The 16,784-nt window shown below is 46.3% G+C and overlaps 1 protein-coding gene across 1 annotated transcript in view; it reads left to right on the top strand.

The window, feature by feature from the left end:
- LOC138303869 (targeting protein for Xklp2-B-like) overlaps positions 1-8,328 on the top strand; it is a 77,670-nt gene extending 69,342 nt beyond the window's left edge. Inside the window, exon 17 of the mRNA XM_069243369.1 lies at positions 7,872-8,328. The gene's annotated coding sequence lies outside the window, so the exon portion shown is untranslated. The remainder of the gene's footprint in view (positions 1-7,871) is intronic.
- Positions 8,329-16,784: the final 8,456 nt, after the last annotated feature.

Raw genomic sequence — 16,784 nt, 5'->3', positions numbered from 1 at the left:
GTGAAGAAGCACTCTCTGCGACTGTGCAGCGCGTGCACCAAAGACGAGCTCATCTGCCCCGTCTGTCGGGCTCCACTGATCTGGTCCGGAATGCTGCCAGTTCCCTTCCACACTTTACCCTCATCAAGTAAGATGTGCTATGCTCGAAGAATTTGAGAACTAAAGTAGATAGTTGTGCCTGAGCAGCTATTGGCATAGCTGGAGCTTAAAATCTCCTGACTCACTCCTGACTCACTGCCAATTAAGATTTAGAGCGGTCAGAGGCACTTGCCCTTATTATGCGGGAAGTCCGATCAGGAAGTTACAGTGGCAGTGTGGTTTTAAATCTCGCCGCAGACTTTGATAGAGTGGACCTTCACTGCCTTTTGGTCTTCATTGAAGGCTGCAGAATTACAGGGCAGGTGCTATCATGGTACAAGTCCTTTCTGAAGGGACATATTTGGGTGCTCGTCCTACCATCCTCATCGTTCTCAGGAACAAGTCATCACGTGTGGTGTGCCACAAGGGTCAGCCCTCTTGGCTTTCCTTTTTAATCTCTACATCCAACCCCTGATGGACTTGATCAGGGCATGTGGCGGTGTTGTGCCCCCTGTGCTGACACACAGTTAGTAATCTGCCTACTGAAAGTCCCATAGGCATGGCCAAGCAGTTGCCCTAATGCCGTTTAGATACTCAGGCCTGAAAACTGAAATCTTGGTAGATTCTTTTGGCTGCTCAACTGTTCAGGCTCCCTCATATTAAAGAGCTCCCATCCTCGCATTACTATCAATTAACGAGTCTGAAAAAGGCTTTGGTGTTTCTGCCAAAGAACCTGCACAAACTGGTCATTTCCTCATGTAGCCAATCAACCTTCTACATACAGGCCTCCCAAATTCAGCATGGAAACGTGCCCCGGATTCAAAACTATGCAGTAAGAGTCCTCTTGGGACTTTGGAAAGTGGACTCCGCCTCAGCAGCACATCGGAGTCTGTACTGGCTACCAATCAAACAACAGATTCAGTTCAAGTCATGGTGTCTTTTGTATAGGGTCTTTTACCGATTCGAAGTCTCCCAATTGGCTGCTTGTGTTTTTTTTTTTTTTTCTTTTTTTCTTTTTTTTTTGCATTATGGATCGAAATTAAGTCTCTGATCGAAATGTACTCTGTATTCAGTTGCTAAATTTACTAGATCCAGGCTCGGAGGTAGAGCGTTAGCTGTGCGCAGCCCATGCCTATGAAATAGTTTCCTAGAATTTGAAAGGTATTGTATTCTATCAGACACTAGCATCAGGAATGCTCTTACAACATCTGTTTTCTGTTAAGGTTTTGTCTTTGACGGGCACTCCGTTTTCACCGTTAAGACTATCCTAGCCCCAGGGTGCCCTGAGGGGGTATGGTTTTGCTTTATATGCGTAATATCTTTCATGTGTAATGTGTTTTTGTTTATGTGATGTAGTAAACCGTGCAGTCCCAAGCTTGCCTCTGGGCTAAGGGCCTCACTTTCCTAACATTTATAGATCAATATGCATCAGCTATTGTGAACGATATGGTCTTCTGCCATCATTTTAAAGCATCTGCTCTCAGAAAATGGCAAATATTTCTCTGTAGTTGGTGTGGTGGGGTTCTCCCAAGGTTTCGAAGAAGATTATTAATTGAATACTTTATACCCTGATTGAGTATCAGTAAGTTTTGCAAATAACACACTTGTAGAGAGGCTCATATGAACATCATTCAGAGCAGCGTTAACAAGGGTCGAATTAAGTTCAAGAAAATGTTTGTTTTTTTACATTGTTGCAGTGCGAAAAATTGGAATATGCTTTGTTGCATACAGCAAATTTAGAGTGGAAAAAGATGGGTGCTGAAAAGAATGTTTATTTCCATCATGATGTTGTTAAAGATCCATAAAGTTAGGCCTACATACTCTGGAGGTCTGCTTTTACAAACGTGAAAGCACTATAAAGTGGTGCAACCCTTTCTTGTTGATTGTTATTACATCGACAGACCTCAACACTTTTGAAACAGTAACTTAAGGTATCTGCCTAAAGAGACCTTGAACAATCTCCAGGTAATTAATGCATTTAAACTTTAACAATGTGTCCCTACCCGAGGGATACACAATACATTTGTCCAGACCTGAGAAAATAAAGGATACAGAAAGCACTAACGTTTTCTCTTGATCCAACGGGAGCGAGGCATTCTTCCACCTCTCGCCACATCCATAACCACCCCCACACTGAATGAATGTGTAAGCTAATGGTGACAAGATGAATGGGATGCGAGAGAAAACCAACACTGGATATCAGCACCAGGGCTGGTCACTCACCCGAGCAATGGCATCTGCAGGTAAAGCGGGGCATCGAACGATAAATGAGACCGCTTTAATAGTCTGTCATTGAAGCGGACTGTGTGGCCCTAAAAGCAGATAGGATGTGCCTTACCCGTATCTTTATATACCCAACTCTGTTTTCTTGAAGTGAAGATTATTTTTCTGAAACTGAAGCAAATTAAGATTAAGTGCCTCACGAATGTTAAGCTTCCCTTCACCTACCCTGATGATTTAACTTTCTTCTTCATAAATGTGTTCTGCCTCCTTATGAAAGGATTGCAACGTAACTGGCATGACTGTGCAGCTGAACGTAATTAACATTCTTCAGTATTCAGATTCCTGTTGCACTTTTCACTATTTATGTATACATATCCCAAATATTCAGAGCTTCTTTGAGAAATTGTACTTAACAATTTCTGTATATATACACTTGCATCGTTTTTTTGTTGTTTTTTTTACTAAAATAGTTCAAAGTATGTTGTCTTCTAGCATGACTTGATTTGCGAAAGATGATTTTGTGAATTTCCAACTTCCTTCCAGGCTATCTTGTGGTGTGTGTGTGTGTGTGTGTGTGTTTATTATTATTATTTTTTTTATTTTTAATTTTTTTAATAAAACAAACACCCACATTGTAGCACATTTACCAGGATAGGACACCGCCACAAAGGAGATCTATAGCCATTGGTGCTGGTATCTCCAAACAAAAGTTCATGAATTTAAATGTACTTATCTTGTTGAGCCCCTTTTTGTAATGATCTCCGTAAACGTGAAGACTTTCACCACATGGTGCCGACATTCAGTCAGCGCTGCCTGCCTTTACTTTCTTGGAGTGAACTCTGCTCAAGCAGGTTTGCAGTATTACATCTAGGTCTGGGTGGAGTTCACTGAGTCAGACTCCGCAGAATTCTGTGGAGTTGGAAACAAACATCAGTGGAATTCCACGGAGGTGGAGTTCCGTGACCCATGGAGTCTGAATGCACCCAATCTCTGAAGCACTAAGCAGGGTTGGGCCTGGTCAGCCTGGTTCGACCCTGCTTAGTGCTTCTGAGATCGGGTGCATTCAGGAGGGCCATAGGCAGTGCACACTGGGGTTGGCTGGTGCACCAGAGGCCTGAAACGGCAGCTTTCTTTTGCTGCCTACTGCCCTGGCCTGAATTCAGGCCAGGGCAGTAGGCAGCAAAAGCTGCCAGGCCTGTTGTGCAGTACACATGGGACAGGCTGGTACACAAAAGGCCTGAAACTGCAGCTTTCGCTGCCTACTGCCTTGAATTCAGGCTAGTGTGCACAAACAATAACAAAAGAAAGAAGAGACAAGGACTTAACTGGATCTTCCAGGGGTTCCCTTCTCTACTCATCGTCTGGCGACGAGTCTCAGCGGCTGCTTTGCTCTCATCTGCTCCGGTGCGCACTGCAGCCCAGTTATGGGCTGCACAGCGGAAGGGCAGACTGTCTGCGCTTGCACTGTGCAGCCCATAACTCGGCTGCAGCGTGCACCTGGTGAGCTCTGTTCCACTAACAGAGTTTTTGGATAACTCCAAGCGGAGTGCAGAGTTCCAAAAACTCAGTTAGCTACGCCATTGAAGCGGTGCTCCCCGCACACCCCTAATTACATCCCAATGCGCACTTAACCCTGACTGGAAAACCATGCATCCTGACAGAATGTTCCCGTTAAAAGTGATCTCTCACCTGAGGGCTAAACAAGGAACTCCTGCCTTGTTCACTCTAGTTGCCTAGCAAAAAGATGGACCCTATCACCTCTGCAGCTCTGAAAAGGTGGCTTCTTGATATTGGATAGCTCTCTTCTTTTCCTGGTGGTAAGCTGCAGAGACCAGCACAACCTTCTAGGAGACTCCTGAAATCCAGACGTGAGCGAATCTGTTTGTTTCCCTGCATAGCTCTTGTTCCTTTTACAGATGGCATCTTGCTGCAGGTCACACTTCAGCACCCTTTTTCACAGCAGGTTTGTCCTCCAGGCAGGCAGGGCTGCTGCAGACTACCTGAAGAAAGGAGAAACTAACATGGTTCTTTTCTGGGTATCCCCCACAGGCAAGAACCCCTCTAGTGAAGGACCCTGACTCTTGCTGCTTAAGTGATTCCCACACACCTTGATGAAAGGGTCCTTTCACTGTTAATGAGAATATTGCCACTCTGACTGAGGGTTTCAGTTGCATTCATATGTCAAATTTTTTGACATTGTGTATTCCACAATTTCAACTCTACAGCCAGTTTCGGGCAGTTTGGGCATTTTTTTTTTTTTTTTTAATCCATCCCAGATCAGCCATGCCAGTCTGTCTTCAGTTATCAGTGGGAATTGTTGCTGTGAAGCTGAGCTGAGAATTTGATGGAGAAACCCAAAACAGACATAAAAGAAGTCTTCTTAACTCTGCTACCTCTCAATCTATTGGGCTTAATACCTCTTGGGAGGAACGAAGAGGAAGAGGGCAAAGACTGTCACTTTACTTTAAAGTGGATGTTGGAACAGAAAAGTCCCTCCCAAAGTGATGGATGTGCATCCCTGCCATGGCACTACCGTCGGAATGGCATAAGGCTACGGCCTTACCTGGAATCAAGCAGCAAGAGTGTTGCGGCTGTAAACTGTGTAGGGATCAGTAGTAGTGAATGGTCCTTATTACCTGAGTCACCTACTGGCTCACGTATTTAAAGTTCCGCTGCTGTGTGCGTAGCTCACTCTTGGCCTACATCAATTTGGTTTGTAGTTCTGCGCAGTGTGTGATAACCATGTACTAGGAGTACGTGTGCCTGTGAATTGTACAATATAGGGATAAAGCAAAACTGCAGTGCATGTATATTGTATGTATATGCTTGGTTGTATCTATGCATGTGAGAGATACAATACATAATGGGTGTAGTTCTATATAGAGCATGTATGCCATATGCATGTGCTGGGTGTATGTGTAACTGTGAAAGGTACAATACAAGAAAGACTCAGGTTTCCTTTTTGGGAGGCCCAGGGCTAACTGCAGAATCATGAGGAGGGAACGTAGAGAAATCCCCCTACCTCCATTTCTTCCCCACCCCTACCAGCCACCACCCTGAGAAGCCTTAAACTGCTTGACCCACACTTCCACTGAAGCAAGTGCTGAAAAGGGTACTTGGCCCATTTGTTCAGGATCCATAGTAGGTCAAGCCCCAGGACATCCGCAGTAAAAGTCCTCAACCCCCATGGTTGGGCCCAGTAATCCCTGCTTCCCGGTCACTCTTAATGGCATTCTGACAGTTGTCAGGAAACGATGGGGCGCCTATAGTTCATGGGCCTTGGATACAGGTGTGGTATTGGCCATTTCCAATTTATGCCAGTAGTAAAATAAGTCTTGTTTTGTACGATCAAAGTTGACACTCCTAGACAATGGAAAACACAGGGTTGGGAATAGACCTCCGCAGCATGACCATAGATTAGATTAAGGATTTATGTAGGGGTGGAGGTTGGAGGATTCCCAGGATTAAGGATGGAGAGGTATTTGCTAATTTTATTAAGGACTTTTTTGAGATACTTATTGAAAGCGATGAAGCTATAGTTGTCTCTGGGGAGGGAGCCATTGCAGGAGCCCAGGAAGAGAGCTATGTGGAGTCAGGATGTAGGATCCACTTAGGAAAGATCTATCCCATATACACACACAGTGTGTCCTGTAATGCATTTTCCAGAATGCTCCAGGTGTGTACATCGCCTCACATTTCTATAGTACCACTGTCACCTATTCCATGAGTAAATCCCTTTAGTTGGCTGAGGTGAGCTTAGACTCTGAGCTTTCAGTTGGTGCTTCAGAAGGTTAAGGCTGAGGGGGGGGGGGGGGGGGAATAATTCACTGGGACCAAGAGGAGGAGGTTGGAGAGATGGGAGGAATGGACCCAGGAAGAGAAACAGAAAGGGAGGAGAAACTGGGAAAATGGGAAGAGAGCAGAAGGAAAAAGGAAAGAGCTGGAAAGGGAAAGGATGGGCCTCGAGAGAGAAACTTACAATGGCAAATTCATCTGGGTTAAGTGACTCTACATCCAGGTCAGGCCAGGGTGTGGCCAAAGTTCCAAGAGATCTTTTGGAAGGTCAAGATATTGGAACGTTTTTCGTGCTTTGAGGTTGCTTGTAAGGTGCAGGCCTTAAATGAGGTGTCCAACGCTGCTGCATTAATTGGGTGTATGCCATTAGGAGGGACAGTTTTCATTGGAAGTATGCCTGTGGCAGATGAGACCGAATGAACAAAGGTCTGATTTCGCTGAAACCAGAGATTCTTGAACTGCAAGAGTGGATAGTGTTCGACTTGGATCCATGGTGTATTGTGTGGTTGGGATGAGTGGGTGAGAGGACTGGAGGAAGAAGGGGTTCCAGTCCCTTACCTAGCTGATGTTGACAGAGCAACTCAAGGAGTTCTCTACCCCACTTAGGCAATACAAGTTTGGTGTGACAGGGATCCAGAGAAACTTGCAGTGTAGGCTGACAAGTGGTTAGTCAACAGGTTTCACAAAGTGCTAGAGCAACATGGTTCTAAGCCAGAGGGGGGCGGGGGGAGGAACTCTCCACAGACTGTCTTCAAACCTTGGGGGCAAGGGCTAGGGTAATTCCCATGGAACTCTGAAGAACTTCCCTATCATCAGAGTCCAAGGTGGAGACTTGTAACAAGTGCCACAAGGTCAGACTCTTGTCAGGTGAAAGACCCTGAACCAGCAGCACCATGATAGCAAGCATGATACCCGTGGGTGAAAGTACCTGGTTGCCCTCCACCTAGTAGCTTTTATGGCTTGGACAATGTCAAGCTGTGTGTCCCGAGCACACCGGCCTCCGAGTGGGACTGGGATCATTCCTGATTTGCAGGGACCAGGACCCAAAACAGAGAGAAAAGGAGTCTTCCTTCTCTCAGCTACCTCTTGAGATGTTTTGCTTCCTTCCTTTTGGGAGGAATGGAGAGGATGGGGACAAAGATTGTTACTACACTTTAAAGCGGGCCTCCTTTTGTCACCTCATACCCAAAAGGGTGGTTCACTTCATATGACCTCAGGAATTCCTCGGAGGAGTCCTGGAAGTCATATTGCTGTCTTGGTCTCTTTCCAACCTGTTTGCGTACCACATAGCACTCCATGCTCCATAGTCACTCTATAATCCTCACACACAATATGTACAATGCATAGCCCTTTACCATGCTGTCTCAGTGCAGCTGGCCTTGTATTGAAAGGTGTGCACCACAGGTTGCAGTTCCTGATTCAGCTTTGGGGAGGGGGGGAGGGAAAAGAGGGAGCGAGAGAGAGAGAGATGCTCATGAGTCGGGTCCAAATACTCTGGTAAGCAAGTTAAGAGCTGAGTTTTTATGTGTTGAAGCCCATAGCCAGTTTCAAAGAGGCATTGGGAGGTTCAGCTCCCACCTACAAGAATGATGGTGTGGAGAGGTGTGTAATTTGCCTTTCCTTGTAATGACACATCCTTTTGACTGGTGGGTTTCAAGAGAAACATGAGTTCTACAGCAGTGCTTAAATGTCAGTGTAGCGCTACCTCTGGCTTGCTGTTGCCGTCCCTCCCCCGACACACCCTAACACCTATTTTTCTCCCAACCCTTGTGCAGGTATGTAAAGCTCAAACACTGAAGTACGTGACTGTGAAGATGAAGGACTGTGAGGTGCTGAAGAATGGCCTCAGATCACCCAGCCTTAGACCACTTCCAGTTCTGAACCTGATGCCCTCAAAGTTCTTGCCATTTAAGAGGACAGTTGTGTTTGAGTTGGGGTGTTTTGTGATGTATATGTAGCTTTTGTATATAGCTTAGCCCTTGAGATGGCCTTTCTGTATGAAAGTGCGTATTCCATGTGCCATTAATATTCCTTGTACATCTTTGTAAAGGTCATAGAATCTGCGTCCTCTGACCTCCAAGTAGGTCTTATACCTTCTGAGTGATCTGTCAATACATGTTGTGACGCTTGCATGGTCACTTTTTTAGTGTTAAATTTCTATTTATTACATGAAAATAAAATAGACCGTTGTCTAGGTCTTAATTTTTATATTTTTCTAATAAACATGACACATTAAAAGCGTGGTTTTGCTTTTAATTTATAGGTTGAATTGTCTTGCAGCACGTATAGATTCCAAGCGTTTCTTATTGATAGTGGGAAACAGATAGAAAAACCTTTGGTTAAAAAATAAAAAATAAATCATAATTTTGCATTGGAGCATGAATCTGGCCTTGCACTCAAGTTTACGTGGGTCAGTTACGGATGTGGGACATTTAAAAAAAAAAAAAAAAGCATAACACCCATACCCCATCTACCAACCTTCCGGTTCCTGCGCCCCATTTAGAGATGGCAGAAGTGTTGGGGTTTTGTTGGTGAAGTCCTACGCGGGTGAAACCCTTGGTCCTGCTGTGCATTGCCGGCCGGGCTGATGGTGAAATAGTCTCCTTCTTTCCCTGGCCAGGTCACGGGCATGGAAAAGACTCAATGGCGCTGAAGCACTGGGAGGAAAGTCGTTGTCGGGGCTTTTGTCTCGGAGGATCGAAGGAAAAAAATCTACTTTGAGTTTTGTTTCAGAAACAAAGTGAAGGAATGCAGAGTGGGGTCAAAAACAAGCATTGTCAAAGCCAAAAGGTCTCACCTATGAGACCTATTGTCTTTGCCAGTATTTTTAGCCATGCTGTCCTCATCATGACTGCTGTGCACCCTGACTAAAAAAAACACTAAAGACGGCACCGTGACGTGGCACCTGCATCACTTTAGAGAGACACACCTGTGATCAACGTGTGCCTATTAAAGAACATGGCTTTTGTCTTTTTATTTACTGCTTCAATATGGATCTATGAATAAGTAGTAAAGTGCTTGGTTTTTATATGTAAGATGAATTAACATGTTTGGGAGGGAGTGGGGGGAAGTGGCACGAGGGGATGCAGCATGAGGGAGAGAACATGAGACAAAGGGAGAACACACATGTGGAGTCACGTGAAGCTGGGGGGAAGCCCACAGGCAAGAGCAGCACAATCCCAGGTGGGGGAGAGGATCACGTGGGCGAGGGAGCAGCGTGGCTGTGGGAGAAAAGCACGCTGGGTAGACGGCTGGAAAACACTGCAATGACGTGCTTAAACAGAAGGAAAGGCGAGCAAGGAACAATGGAATCGAGTCAACTAGGGAGCTGCACCATGCTCCACGGAAGACCAACACAAGACGGACAGGCTGAAACCAGGAAAACCACTGGACAGCAAGCAAGGAAACCGAGTGACATTAAAGCCTATCACTGTTGAGGAATGGGCAGGCTGCAAGCCCCTGCGTGCTTACTGATAAGCGTAACCTGATGGTGTAAGGCCTCCTAGACTCCGCCTAGAAGTAGGATACCTCCAGTGCATCCGGCTGCTGCAGCTGATGCAGTGACAGAGATCCATGCAAGGCCGACATGGACCTTTGGGTAAGGAAGGCCTGGTTCTGCCAGTGACTGGGGCCGTGGCCAGGCCCTTCGCTGACCTGGCATGCCTACAGCCCACCTGCCACACCTCTAGATGATCTTCTGAGGTTGTTCCAGACTGTTGGACAGGAACCTTCATGTATCTGTGAAACTTGGCGATCAGAGGCCTCCAGCTGCCAGCGGAGTTCCAGTGAGAGTTGAGGATAAGCTTGTCCCGTAGGAAGTATTTTGCAGGCAGTAACTAGCAGGATGACTGTTCACCAACCTTTTTATTTTTTTATTTTAAATCTCTTGTTTGGGAGAAGACCAACTTCCCGTGTTATGCTATATTTTACAAACTCATGCAGTTGTCCAAAATGTGATGGGACTCACTTGGGCACTTTAGTCAATCCAGTTATAATGCTCAAAACATGTATTGACGTTAAAGGGGAGACTTGTAGAACTCAGTTTCTCCTGCTAGGTGCCAGACTGATCTCTCCAGCACGGTAACCACATGTTGAAATGGATCACTTGGTTGAGTGTGGCCGCAGGGTGCATTTTGTAAGTTTCCTTCTTGCTTAGAAATGGACCGGAGTGGGATCACTGCTAGGTTCATACCCCAAAGTTCATTCAGAATATGTAATGCCTAGTTCACTTTTGTGCAGTGTTCAGTGGTTCAGGTGATGGTCTCTTTTGGCCATATGAAAGCAGTGCTTTGACAGTTCTCCAATAAATGTAACTGAACCCCCTACTTCTGCATCTTGTTGCACAAACCTGAGACTTGGAAGAGGTGAGTTTAGATCGGCAACCTTCAACCTCTTGCATGGCTGGGGTAAGTTCCTTGTTTGGGGGGTGATGGTGGAGAGGTGTGTGCGCTCATACTGGTGGAGAAGAAGCAGTTTAAGATTGATGCATATTGAATCAGGGTTGCAAAGTCTGTTTCTGTGCACGCGACTGTGCCTGCATGGCACCCAAAGGGCCTCAAACAATAAATGCTGTGTGGTTCTGGAGTGTCTCTGGAATACCTTTGGCAAAGCATTTGTTACCTGCGGTCCTTATGTCATCTGCCTCCAGATATTCGGATGCAGTTCTGACCAAAAAAGTTTACTTCTCCTGGCCAGTATTATAGTAATCTTCAATTCAGGGGCACAAAGGAAGGAAGGGCCTTGTGTGTTTTCTGTGCACTGGTTCAGTATCTTCAGATTGCCAGTTGTTCCATTTTACTTCAATAATAAGTTCCCATCACTTGCATTTTTCATGTTGGTACATTTATTGTCCAGCAATTCCTTTTGGGTGTGGGGTGTTTCAAAATGTAGGCTGAGCTTGAGCAAAAGTTACAAATTCTTCCACAGTACACAGTTGCCAACTCTGCCCAGGTCAGCTTACTGTAATTTCTGTGCTCATGCTCGTCCTGGAACCGTCCAGCTCACACTGCCAAGCCAGGTCCTTCCTGGATCAGAAACAAGCATCCTAGGACCAGTTTCAGGGTATCGCCCTTCATCAGGCTAGCTTGAATCCAGTGGCGCAGTGAGCACGAGACCCACATCTGGGCATACCCTTACCACTTAGAGCGACAAATGCAAAAAGAACAAATGATGGACGGAATTCTGAACAATGCAATCATTCAGCCCCAGTTACAAAAATCTGGGTTTAATCCATTGTTTTTTTTGTTCACCACATCACCCCAGTTTGGAACCAGCCATATACAAATCAGTCTTGACTCTGTCCCCCATGGAAAACAGTCCAGCCTGAACTGCCAAGCAAGGTCCTTCCTGGACCAGAAACAAGCATCCTAGGACCATTTTCAGGGACTCACCCTTCATCAGCCAGGCTTGCGTGAATATGGCTGGGTCCAAACTGGGGTGACGTGGTGAGCAAAAAAAAAAGAGTGATTAAACTCCGATCTTTGTGAGTGGGGGTGAATGTTTGCAATGTTCAGCATTCTGTCCATCATCCGTTCGCAAAGGCAGTACCAGGGGTTGCAAGTGACAAGCCAGGGTTGCAGCTGCCACCCCTGGAGACCTCTAAATGATGTCCATGTATCTACCAGCTTATCAATGTATGCATTTAATTCCTTGTATGATGATTTCTCTCTGGTTCCTGATTTCCCCTCGGTTGAGCTGGTTTCTTTTACTTCTTTCATTGCTCAACCCACTTCGAGGCATCCTCAATAGGTGAAGACTTGCCAACCATGATATATCATTAGCTCTAGTGTGGAACCCCAGTACTTTTCACAAGCTCCCGCTACACGTCCTTGAATGAGCGTGTCACATCTTGCACCTGCAGTATATAACAGGAAATGGTGGTACTTTTGTTTTTTCAATTTCAAAGGGCTGGGTTTTCTTTATTCTGATTACCTTGTTCTTTGTAGTTTAGAAGTTGAGTCCCGACACGCCAGCTCCACTCTGCCAACCTCGGCATCGCAACCGTCCCCCGCATCCACCGTACCACATCTGGCGGCAGATCCTTCTCCCACCTTGCTGCCAAAACTTGGAACTCCGTCCCTGTCAACCTACGTCTGACCCAGGACCTCCTGACCTTCAGGAAGCGCCTCAAGACCTGGCTTTTCGAGCAGTAGTACCCCCCCCCCCCCCCCCCCCCCCCCCTCAGTGCCTTGAGACCCTTCCAGGTGAGTAGCGTGCTTAACAAATTACTGATTGATTGATTGAGGTGCTAGTGCGGTCTGTGGGGTACTAAGAAGTTTTCATCCTGAATGTCTTGTATTCCTTGTGTACCACACAACATTCTTAACCACTTTTCTGAATTCAAAACACTTCTAAATATGTCTTCCATGGAACACCTATTCTTAACCTCTTGTGGGATTCTCCCACTGAAAACTCTTCAGACTTATGTGACCCTTCTGTATCCTCAGACATGTACTCCACTGCCTTTGTCTTTGGGAGGAGAAGGAAGTCTGATTTCTCATGTGCTCCATTGAGTCTCCATGAAGATTACCCCCTCTGCTTCCTTCCTTCCTTCCCTGACATCCAATCTTCAACTCTGACTTTGTGTTCAGTTTTTGTTTTCAGATGGTCAGATGCTGAGATACTTTGAGGCCTGCTCAAAGCTATGCTGCTTGCCTTTAGAAGAGTATAAAGGATGAACCCCTAAAATCAAAAAGGGAGCCTTAACTTTGTTTTGCAACGACCGCTCACCGTCTTCTCAGGCAGAGATCTATATTTCTGGAACCATTGGACAAATGACTCCGGCAGCCGTATGCTCTTATATTTGACATTGACCTTTTGGACAATGTTGTGTTGTACTGAATATTCTTATATCACCCCCTAGTGTTATCTTGAAGTCCCTAGAACACTGCTTCGGAAGCCTTTCAATGTACCTGTTAACTGGCATCACCATTAACCATAATGTTTTAGTGTAGTAGTAAAAAAAAAAAAAGTGATCTTTCTATTTTTTCGACTTTCACTTTTCAGGCCTTCTGCTGTGTGCAGTGGGGAGTTGGCCACAGGGCCTGTGAGCAAACATATGTTTTCCTGCCCGCATCTGTGGGAGATTGGGTCCCCCTTAGGACTTGGGGCTGAGTCCTAAGATGGCTGCCAACACTTCATGCTTGATGTGGTGGCAGCCAATCCGATCTCAGCAGGAGTTCTCATGTCCATGGAGCCTCTGGCGTGAAATATAGTATTTCAATATTGATTGCTCGAAAAAACTACTGGACGGATTTACACCATATCACAAAAAGCACTATTTCTGGACCAAGATCTAGCTTTCTGCCAAATGTGGTGTAAATCCGTTCAGTGGTTTGGTCTGTAGCGGTGTCTAAAGTTCCTATGTGAAAATTAATTGGGAAAACGTGTTTTGGGACCCCCCCTTTTTCTCTCGGCCTTTGCTTGACAGAGCACCTCAAACAGTCTGTGTACAAGCTAGTCAAAAAGTAGCATTTTTCAGAAAATTTTGTGGAGATTTGTCAAACTGCGCCAGTTAGTAGCAGCACAAAAAAGGCATTTCCTATGGAAATACGATAACTATAGCTACCCAGTGGCGACCACCACTGGGTAATGGAGAGAGAAGAAACAGCCTTTACCACACAACCTTTACCATGTAGCTAAGGACATAGTATAGGTTTTAACATTTGCCACGTGGTACTTTACCACACGGGGGTGTATATATGTATGTGTATGTATGTGTATATATATATATATATATATATATATATATATATATATATATATATAAAAATTTAGGATTAGGGGTTGGTAGAGGTAAAAAAGTGGTAAGAGCAATTTTTAGGTTTAGGGGTTGGTAGAGGCTAAGGATGATTTTAAGGTTTATTGGTTGGTAAACAGATTTAAGGGTACTCTTAGGGTTTAGAGGTGAATAGAGGAAGGTGAGTGGGTTTAGGGGTGGATAGAGGTAAAGTGAGGTAAGGGTATTTTTGGGGTTTAGCAGTGGGTAGAGGTAAAGGGTGGGAGGGATTTTTAGCGTTCAGGGGAGGGAAGAGGTGAAGAGAGGATAGGAGTTTAAAAAAAAAAAAAGGGGGGGAAGAGGAGGGTGGGTTTGTGGTACCCCCCAAAGAAATGTTAGAGGGGTTCCCCCCCCCAAAAAAACAATATATATATATATATATATGATGTAATACCATGAAAATTAGTGGTAGAAAACTTATGGTGCAATGGAACGTATTAGAAATGTCAATTTGCTTCACATGTATGGTAAAAGCATGTGTGGAAAAATTCTGTTAAGTTGTACTACCTATATAGAGTTGGATTTGGCTCCACTTAGAGGAGTATTATCCTCCTTCAATGCTATTGGCTGTTTGGCATTATTCAATCTCCTCTGTAGTGTTTGCATTGCAATGCATGAGGGATTGTTTTACATCTCAAAGGAACACAATAATCACTTGTGAAGTTCTTTACCTCAGGGATTTAATGTATAGAGAAAGACATCCTTTTTGTTTTTCACTGCAGCTAGTTTTCGTCAAGACACACAAATTGCAAGTCGTGCTGATTACCTTACCAATGTTTGTTTTGATGAACATTGTCAGGGTCGCCTTTAGGGGGATGCGACTGGTGAGGCCACACTGGGGGCTGACCTGAGAGGGTGGGGTGCGAAACCAACGGAGGGGACGCTATGTTTAGCAATAACTTACAATTTAAAAGCACCTGAAGCAGAGTTCCATGTGCATCCAGCTGTCAGGCAACAATAAAAATGTCAGGATAACTCTTGTGATTAATGTTCCTGGCAGAGAGAGATGGAGTTTTTCCAGTGGTAGTTTTTTAACTCACCATAAAGTAGCGCAGAGGGTTAATATGCCTGCTGCAAGAACAAATCTGTATTTTATGTGGATAGCTGAGTGGATTAGTAAAACCAGCCTTTATCAGAACTTTAAAACAAAGGAAATGTATGTGAGAGGAGCTATGGAGAGACGGGGCACTTTTGCTTGGTGGTAGTGCGGGAATCCGAGGAGGTCATTTGTGTGTGGTTGGGGGGGTGGAGGAGGGGGTCTCAACAAAAAATCTTATTGCTGGGGCGCCACCAGTGCTAAAGCCGATCAGAGCATTCCCACAGCTAGCGTTCCTCTATAGCAACGGTACTCAAAGTACGGCCCGCGGGCCGCCAGCGGCCCCACGGACCTAGCTTGGCGGCCCGCGAGACGCACACCAAACGCCACATCATAATGGCAGCAGTATGTAAACATAGAAGAGGGCCGCGGGAGCATGCTCCTGCGGCCCTCCTCTATGTTTACATACTGCGGCCATTGTTTATGGCGTTGCCCTGACGATCCTGGAAGCCAAAGCCCCATAAAAGTCAGCACTTGCAGCTAACTTTTATGGGGCTTTGGTCGTCTGCTTCCTGTCACCGGCTCCACGTCTGCTGCCCGCCTGCCTGCCTGCTGTTCCACATTTGTGGCATCTTTACAGTGCTTTGAGTCAGGTAAGGCTCTTTGGTTATTTATTTATTTGTTTTTAATGTAGTGTGTGTTACTGGGGTAGGCATGAGAGCAGATTGCGCTGTGTGTGTGTTACTGGGGTAGGGGTGAGAGCAGATGGCGCTGTGTGTGTGCGCGCTGTGTGTGTTACTGGGGTAGGGGTGAGAGCAGATGGCGCTGTGTGTGTGCGCGCTGTGTGTGTTACTGGGGTAGGGGTGAGAGCAGATGGCGCTGTGTGTGTTACTGGGGTAGGGGTGAGAGCAGATGGCGCTGTGTGCAGATGGCGCAGTGTGTGTTACTGGGGTAGGGGTGAGAGCAGATGGCGCTGTGTGTGTTACTGGGGTAGGGGTGAGAGCAGATGGCGCTGTGTGTGTTACTGGGGTAGGGGTGGGAGCAGATGGCGCTGTGTGCAGATGGCGCAGTGTGTGTTACTGGGGTAGGGGTGAGAGCAGATGGCGCTGTGTGCAGATGGCGCAGTGTGTGTTACTGGGGTAGGGGTGAGAGCAGATGGCGCTGTGTGCAGATGGTGCAGTGTGTGTTACTGGGGTAGGGGTGAGAGCAGATGGCGCTGTGTGTTACTGGGGTAGGGGTGAGAGCAGATGGCGCTGTGTGCAGATGGCGCTGTGTGTGTTACTGGGGTAGGGGTGGGAGCAGATGGCGCTGTGTGCAGATGGCGCAGTGTGTGTTACTGGGGTAGGGGTGAGAGCAGATGGCGCTGTGTGTGTTACTGGGGTAGGGGTGGGAGCAGATGGCGCTGTGTGCAGATGGCGCAGTGTGTGTTACTGGGGTAGGGGTGAGAGCAGATGGCGCTGTGTGTGTTACTGGGGTAGGGGTGAGAGCAGATGGCGCTGTGTGTGTGCGCGCTGTGTGTGTTACTGGGGTAGGGGTGGGAGCAGATGGCGCTGTATGTGTGCGTGCTGTGTGTGTTACTGGGGTAGGGGTGAGAGCAGATGGCGCTGTGTGTGTGCGCGCTGTGTGTGTTACTGGGGTAGGGGCATTGTTTTGAAAAAGGGGGTGGGGTGGTTGTTCCCCCTCTAAGACCCGCCCCCTCTAAGCCCCGCCCCCCGCTGTCACTTCAGTGCGGCCCTCGGCCGCAAACCATACTGCAATTTTGGCCCCCGAGAAAAAGTTTGTGAGTACCCATGCTCTATAGGCTGCTATCTGTAGCTCTGTGCACCTCTGCTGCTAGGGTTCCAGTAAGGGCCACTTGGATCTGCTCTATTACAT

The sequence above is a fragment of the Pleurodeles waltl genome, chromosome 7 (genome assembly GCF_031143425.1).
Source record: "Pleurodeles waltl isolate 20211129_DDA chromosome 7, aPleWal1.hap1.20221129, whole genome shotgun sequence".
Lineage (NCBI taxonomy): Eukaryota > Metazoa > Chordata > Amphibia > Caudata > Salamandridae > Pleurodeles > Pleurodeles waltl.
Note: the sequence above shows the minus strand (reverse complement) of the source record. Positions and strands in the feature narration are given on the sequence as shown.